Here is a 7,655-nt window from a genome sequence, read left to right as displayed (position 1 = left end):
TCCAGCACATCTACCTTGTTCTATATTTAGGTACAATCCCCCACCTGAAATACTTGCCTGTTTTAAAAGCTGGGTTTCTGTTCACCCATATTCTCTGGTTTCAGATGCTTAGAGGTTTTAAGTCTAACCATGTCATTTTGAATTTTCACAATGGGAACTCTTATAGACACTGTTATGTTATGAGGTAGAGGGGCTTTGGGGCTTTTTACCTACTACTATTTGCATTCTGACCTTTAGCTTTGGCTTAATTAAGATTTTAATGGAAACATGAAGTAAAAAAACTAAGAAAATCAGAATATATAAAGCACAAGTCTTTGTGCTTTCATTGTACCTTCAGCAAACTATATGAGATTATAAAATGTGTAAAACACAACAGAAAATACAAATACCCACTTGAGAAAGTAATCAAGTATGTGTTATTCATATACAACTTCTTAAACATGGAATTAACTCTACATCTATACTTAAGTCCTACTACTGAGACCAAGTATGTGTTTAAATGTTTTCTTGACTCAGGATCAAATTTTAAAAATACTACTATTTTTTTACTGAGACAAAACAAAGTTTTAGGGAAATGGCATTGTGATATGTCCCATGACTTTTGAGGGTAGTTAGGGGTGTCATCATTAAAAAGAAACATTGTGAAGTTTGTGGATCAGCAAGCTAAGTAAAAACTAGTATTTCATTGTTGAACCTTAACCCTGGTAATCTATTGTTAACTTATCAAGACTCATAACCTTGGGATTATCATTCACTAGAAGCAGACAGGTTCAGAATACCACATACTTCTTGCCACCCAAACATCATTTTTTTGGGAGATATAAGTGGCTTTTATGACTACTAGCCTTAAAAAATTCCTTACCACCTACCGGTCCTTTCTGTTCAATTCCTAAGGATCAGAAATGTTTCACTGCGGAGTGCTCAGATCAGCTGGTTACTGAAGTGAATCTCCATCTCCCACTCCCGTGCAATGAAACCTTTTAAAATCTATTTGCTCTAGCTGCTAAAGAAGGGGGATAAAATACATTTAGCTCCAGGAATAGTGCTAGGAATCTTCATCTAGCTTGTGACAGAAGAATGCATTTGGTGAAATAGTAAAATGATAATACCAGTTTATTACTGATCAAGAGACCACCAGGGTAGCTCAAATCCACGGGAAGATCTCTCAAAGCACCAGAGCAATAGTTTGGTCTGATTTCATCTGTCTAGTGCCAGTGACATTCTTCTTCTCATTTGAGTCAACGGACTTTTGAGTTTTGGTGGCTGTTGGCACATAGTACCAGCTTTTGAAATACTGATTACTCAGCCAAAGTTAACAGAAACAGCTGCAAAACAAGATGTCATTATCTCTGGGTCTTGCTCTGAGTGAGCTACAAGTGCACTGCCATCTGCAAAGAGCAGTTCTTTAATAAGGGGACTTCTGAAGCCTTTGTTTCTGCATATAAACAAGCCAAATTATAAGCGTTGCTTGGGGAAATCTGAAACTGGACTCTCAGAGATAGACTCTGTGTTTGTTCTATTTGTTGCTACTGCAAAAATAAATCTCTGTAACACTGAGGTTCTGTAGCTCTAATCACATTTTGCAAGCCAGATTTCCATCCAAATAGCTAACTGAAGATGAGCACTTCTTCAACTAATTTGATCTGTGCCAAAAAGGTTGGGGATTTGGTATTTGGTTTCTTGGTTTGGGTTTTGGGGTGTTGTTTTTTTTTTTGGGGGGGGTGGGTTTTTTTGGGGGGGAGGGGGTTGTTGTTATTTGGGGGGGTGTGGGGGTGTGGGGTAATTTTCATGGGTTTTTGCATAGCAGCATAGAAAGGTTTATTTAATTCTTTAAACTCTTCCTAATAGTGTCAAATAGCATTAGACAGCCTGGTAGTCATAAGCAGCCGTGGCTGTAAAAGAACCGTGGTATTGCACAATTATAGCTAAGAAAGATTTAAAAAAGTGTTTTGCATGATGCAGACCATAAATATACAGACATCTCCGTAAGTGCAGCACATTTTTCTGACCCATTCCCTAGTTGATGCTACAAATGTAAGTGCCTTTAAACTGCTGAATGCTGCTGCTTACAGAGGAAAAAATATGTATGACCAGTGGCTCAAAACATTTTAAATATTTCATTTTGTATCACATTGAAGCAATGCTGGGGGCATGAAAGAAGATCATGACTTTCTGATCAATTTGAGGAATTTGGCTATTGATTTGTTTTAATGATAGCCTTTGATTTTGTTTTATTTTTTAAGTTGAAGATAGGCAAAGGCTAATATTACTTGAATGTAATCTTGAAGAGTCTATGACCATGACAGATGTTAAATGTTTTGTATTCTGCTGGTGAAATATGAAGTTGACTGAAACTACACAGTCAACTAATAATTACGTAGACTTAATGCTGGAAAACAAGGAATGTAACTTCATGTCCATTGAAGCCAATAGGAATCCAGACATTAAAGATCACAAATTTGAAGTGAAATGATGTTATTAGATTTATATGGACCCTTTGTACCAGAAAGCTTTCTCACATACATGTTGTTCTAGATCTCCACAAGCCCATTTATAATGCATTCCTCCATCCATTTCTCTTTTTTCAAAACTCAGTGACTTTTCATTGGAAAAACAATGCTAACAGTTTTAATAGAAAAATAATGAATGTATGCTAATAAGAAAATTGTTTGGGTTAAGAAATGCAAAGAAGCATGGAACAAGACACATGATACAGGGAAAGAGGATAGAAAGGCCTGGAAGAAAAAGTCTTTGAGTGCAATTGCAGGGCTCTAAAATAGGCAGAAGGATTAGGCAGTGGTCAGAGCAGAGCGCTGAACAGCTATTGAAAGAAAGTGGATTTATAAACAGAAGTTCAAGCAACAAGGAATGGCTTCAGTGGAGGAAACTATGGCAAATAGGAATGGCTGGGCTCATTCAGAGCTGTGGGAAACATTAACAGAATCATAAACAGCTGAAGTCTTTTATTAATTTAAACTTTTTAAGCATAACATTTTCAAACTTGTAAAATTTTGAAATCATATTATTCATTCTCTGGTATATGGATAAAACTATTTCCTTTCATTTCTACCCATTATTTAGTTCCCTTTTAGTCTGAACATCTGAATATACTTTCTCTACACCTACCAAATCTCTAGAAGAAACTTGCTTTGATCAGTTTCACAGCTTCGGTCAGAGTTGAACTGTCTTCCTAATATTAAGCAGGTACCGAAGGCTTACTGTCTTCAGCATGGAGTCAATAAGCTCCAACATTTGAGCTTGAAGTTAAACAAGTCTTAAGACTATTTCCTAAACATGGAGGCTTTTCTGAATTGAGGCCTTGGAATAGAGCCGATGCTCTTTCAAGCTGTAGAAAGATACCCAAGCAATATTTTAAGCATTGCAATTAACAAATAAAAACACTGTTAACACTTCATAAATACATTTTATCTTTTTTAATACTCTTTTGAGCACTGTTTCTAAAGAAAGGGATGTAAGCTCAGTTTCTATAAAGACTTCCAAATTGCAGTGTACTCAGATATTTAACTTGGAGTTACAGCTACGTCTTTATTTAGGTATCTAACTAAAACTGGCCTGATTTTCTGAGGGCAAGACTATGTGTAGGTAGCATTTTTATTCGGACACTGGGGATAGTTGGAAAAATATTTTTTGAGACCCTCAAGCTCTTCTTCAAGCCTTAAATGAAATCTTAAACATCATGCTAAGTATCAGTTGCTCTTAGTTTAACTATTTTAAATTAGCTGAATAATTTGAGATAGGTCTGTTAGTGTACAGAAGGAGCAGAGAGGGATGTTTGCCAGGGAAAAGGTGATAAGGTAGGAGCAACTGTAAGAGGACACAGACTGCAAAGATTTTGCTTGGACAGAACGTGATATAAAATCAGTGATACAAGTGTCTTCGGTTAGCCGATAACCTTCAGTATCAAGAAGAGTTATGTCCTCAAGTTGTCAGACTTCTCCTCCATGACCATCAGGATCAGACCCAAATAGAAGTGATGGTTTCATGAGGAGTGACTTTCAGGGGGGTTAACACTCACCTTGGTCCTTATGATCCATACTTGGAAGCTTCTGTCCCAGAAGTCAAAAAGTAAGCCATGCAGCCGTGACTGCTACTGCCATGTTGTTAAATCAGTTATGTTCTGAATACAGGTTCCTGGGAGCTGAGATCGTTTTGATGTTCCTATGCTCTTACGGCTCTCACGCAAGTTAGCTGTTCTGGGCTGCTTCCAATCCTTTTAATTTCAGCCTTACTGACATACACACTGTTTTGGCTTTAGGGTTGGCAGCATTCCACTTTGAGATCTAGATGGGATACACAGGTGTCTAGACCAGTTTTGTGAAGAGAATTAATACGGGTCATTGGCAAGGCACAGCACCACCTTAACCCAGCCTTGTGCCTTTTTGTACCACCTTGCCAGGTTGCTGTGGCGGAGTGGTAAATGCAGCAATGTGCTCTCTCTCTGGAGATACAAACATTTCTGGATTTATGGCATGATTTGATGGGATCTGGATGCCAAATATGTATTTTTCCAGTGCCATAGCCTTGAGGTGGATTAGGCTCCAGATTGTTAAGGGGCAGCAGGGATGCTAAATAATGTTCTCTGTTGAGCCGAAATTTGGAAAGTGGAGTTTGGAAAGCTGGGACAAACTCGCTGGCAAGACCTGGCAGGACTTAGGATTCAGAGTCAGATTTTTAGAACATCCCGAGCTTGATTATTATGGTGGCAACCAACAGATCCATGCTGGTTCCTTACTTTGGCATCCTGCCTCGGGTGCCCGATATCAAAAAGTTTAGTGGGCTGCTAAATCCCTGCCTCCTCTCGGCGGCAGGAGGACAACGAGGCGTTAGACAGTGGTTTATACACGTTTGGGGGTTTTTTTCCCCTTTTTTTTTTGTCTTCTATTTGGACATACCGATGTGGGGACGAGAATAAAAGCAAGCAGGAGCCCAGCAATGCCGGCGTTTCGCTTCTGACGGCCGCGGCGCACCGCTCCTTCGGCGACACACTCCCAGGCCACGGGCTCGGTGCTGCCGCGCTGCCGCCCGCCGCGGAGCAGCGCCCCGGGACCCCCGCCCGCCGCGGGGCAGCCCACCGGGACCCCCGCCCGCCGCGCCGGCGGGGACCCCGGGACCTGCGGCGCAGCCTGGCCGAGCCGCTCCCTCCCGCCTCCCCGGGGAGCTCCGGGCCGGGGCGCGCCGTGACTCAACGGGCCCGGGCCGAGCGGGGAAACCCCCGCTGCCGCCGGGCTCCGCCGCCGCTGGCAGAGCGCATGTGCGAGGCTCCCGCCGCCGCGCCGCTCCTCGCACCCTCCCGCCCTCCCTTCTCCACCGCCCTCTCGCCCGCCCTGCCTCCCTCCCTGCCTCCCTCCCTCCCTGCCTCCCTGCCTGCCGCCGCCTCCCTCCGCCCGCCGGCTGGGTGCTGAAGTTGGGCGGATGGCAGCAGAGCAGCTCCGCTAGGGACGAGCCGCCGCAGCCCTTCCCGGGATCGCTCAGCGCCAACTGCACGCAGCCGGGCGGGGGTGGGTAAGGCGCTCCGCGGTTATTTCAGCCTGAACCGTGATAAACGGCATCAAAATGTCTGCTTTATAGTGATGCACGGGGTGGGGGGGTGGACGGACACGACACGGCGGGGGGGACACCAACCGAACGAGGGGAGGAAGAGGAGGTAGGCGGGAGGGAGGATGGATGGAGGGCGGTGGGGTGCAACAGAAAATGCATTCACCGGGGGGACGGGCCGTGTGTCAGCGTGTGTGCGCGCGTGTAACAACGGGCGGCTGCGGAGGCTGCAAGGGGCGTGTGTGTGTCTGTGTGCCCCTGTGTCTGTGTGCCCCTGTGTCTGTATGCCCCTGTGTCTCCCTGCCTGCGGTCCACAAAGGGGTGGGGAGCGGTGCCGCCGCGCGCTGCCCGCCCGCGCCCTCCCCGCCCCCCGCGCTCCGTGCCGGGGGTGCCGCGGCTCAGCCGGGCGATGCCACGGGGCATCCGCCGCGCCGGGCGATGCTGCCCAGCCCGGGAGGGGGAGGGACCGGGCCGCCCCCGGGGAAGCATGGGCTGGCGGTGTGACAGCCGCCGGCTCGTAGATGAGGCAGCGCTCCCCCTGCCTTTCCTCTTGACCTTCCCCTCCCCGTAACGCGGGTCTGCTCTGCGGGGGGGTGGGTGGGGTGGGGGGGTGGATGTTGTAATTATTGTTGTTGTTATTATTTTAATTCGAGGAGCCAGCGGAAGGTGAGGGTGAACGAAGGAGTCGTTGCTCTAAGAGCGAGAGTTGCTTTTCTGTCCCTCCCTCCCCCCCTCCCCCTTTCTCGGCTACCCCCACAGGGCCGGGCCGGGGCCAGGGACCCCCCGCCGTGGCGGCCGGGGGAGGTGGCGGGGCCGCCCCCACCGCGGGCACCGGCGCACCCAGCCTCCCCCGCCCGCCGAGCCCTGCGGCACCGCCATCCCGCTGCCCCGGCCTCCTCCCACCCCTCCCCGGGAAATGCCGGCGGGGGGGCAGGTGGCCGGGCGGGTCCGGCGGGGCAGGGGCTGCCCCCGGTGCCGGTGCCGGGGGGCGCGGGACAGCGCGGCGCCGGGCCCCGAGCAGCGCGGGGCTTCCCTGAGCCCGGGGAAACACCCGCTGCCGCCGCCGCCGGTGCTGCGGGGATGCGGTAATGCTGCCCGGCGCCCGCAGCCCGCCGTGTGCGGCTCCTGCGGTTCTTCACCTCGCCTTGGGATGCACCCGCCCGCAGTTACAGCGGGGCTTGCCTGGCTGCTTCAGCTGTCAGCCCCGTGTTGCACAATTGACAGCTACCTCTTGTTGATTTAGGAGGAAACCTTACCCGCACGTCAGGCTTAGCACTGGCAGGGGTAAAATTGAGGATTTTCGGTATTTGGTTTCTTCAGTCCTCTATCTGGATTTTCACCAATGTGTGTCATAGGTTTGCAGCCAGATGCTTTTGCAAAATGGATGAAATCTCGAATACCCTGCTAGGTAAATGTAAGCAAGTTTCGTATCGTCTGGCAATACTGTTATGGGTAACAGGTGATAAATAGCTTTCTACAAATGTTATATTCATGCATTGCAAGTGTGGGGAGTTCTACAAAGGAAGTTAATTCTTTTTCATATCAGTGGATGCTGGTGTCATCATCCTTACGTAAATCAGTAGGAAATTTTCCTGTGGCACAAGCCATTAGGCAAACAAATTATTTAACCGTTACAGAGAAACAGTGTTACACATTGTTACCACTTTTGTCAAATGTGTAGTTTTATTTTAGTTCATATCCACAATAAGCAAATCCTAATAAAATATACATGTGCCCCACCCCAATAAGTTTACGGCCTAAGATGCAAAGGCTATGATACGCACAAGTACTTACCTCCCTAAAATACACGAGCATTAGACATTTAAATGCCTTTTCCATCAGGGCCTTGGATCCTTTTAAGTAGCCAAAATAAGAACGTAATTTGATTAAAAGCATACGATCAAAAAAATTGCTATAGTGAGTTGAACATCTAGTCCAATATCCTGGCTCTGACTACAGTCATTAGCAGATGCTGAAGGGAGAAAAACGGAAGAAACAGGATTGGTATACAGCAATCTTTTCCTGGTATATCCTTTCAAGTTCCAGCAAACTGTAGTACAGGGATTTCTTAAACTGGGGTTTACTCCCAGATCATCATA

The 7,655-nt window shown here is 46.9% G+C and overlaps 1 protein-coding gene across 3 annotated transcripts in view; it reads left to right on the top strand.

Annotated features, from left to right (window-relative positions):
* Positions 1–4,951: 4,951 nt before the first annotated feature.
* RGS17 (regulator of G protein signaling 17) overlaps positions 4,952–7,655 on the top strand; it is a 75,099-nt gene continuing 72,395 nt past the window's right edge. Inside the window, exon 1 of one of the 3 annotated variants that reach the window (XM_080389156.1) lies at positions 4,952–5,523. The gene's annotated coding sequence lies outside the window, so the exon portion shown is untranslated. The remainder of the gene's footprint in view (positions 5,524–7,655) is intronic. The other 2 variants (XM_080389154.1, XM_080389155.1) reach the window with 2 other exon arrangements.

This window comes from Falco punctatus (assembly GCF_963210335.1).
Source record: "Falco punctatus genome assembly, chromosome: 5".
Taxonomy (NCBI): Eukaryota; Metazoa; Chordata; class Aves; order Falconiformes; family Falconidae; genus Falco; species Falco punctatus.
Note: the sequence above shows the minus strand (reverse complement) of the source record. Positions and strands in the feature narration are given on the sequence as shown.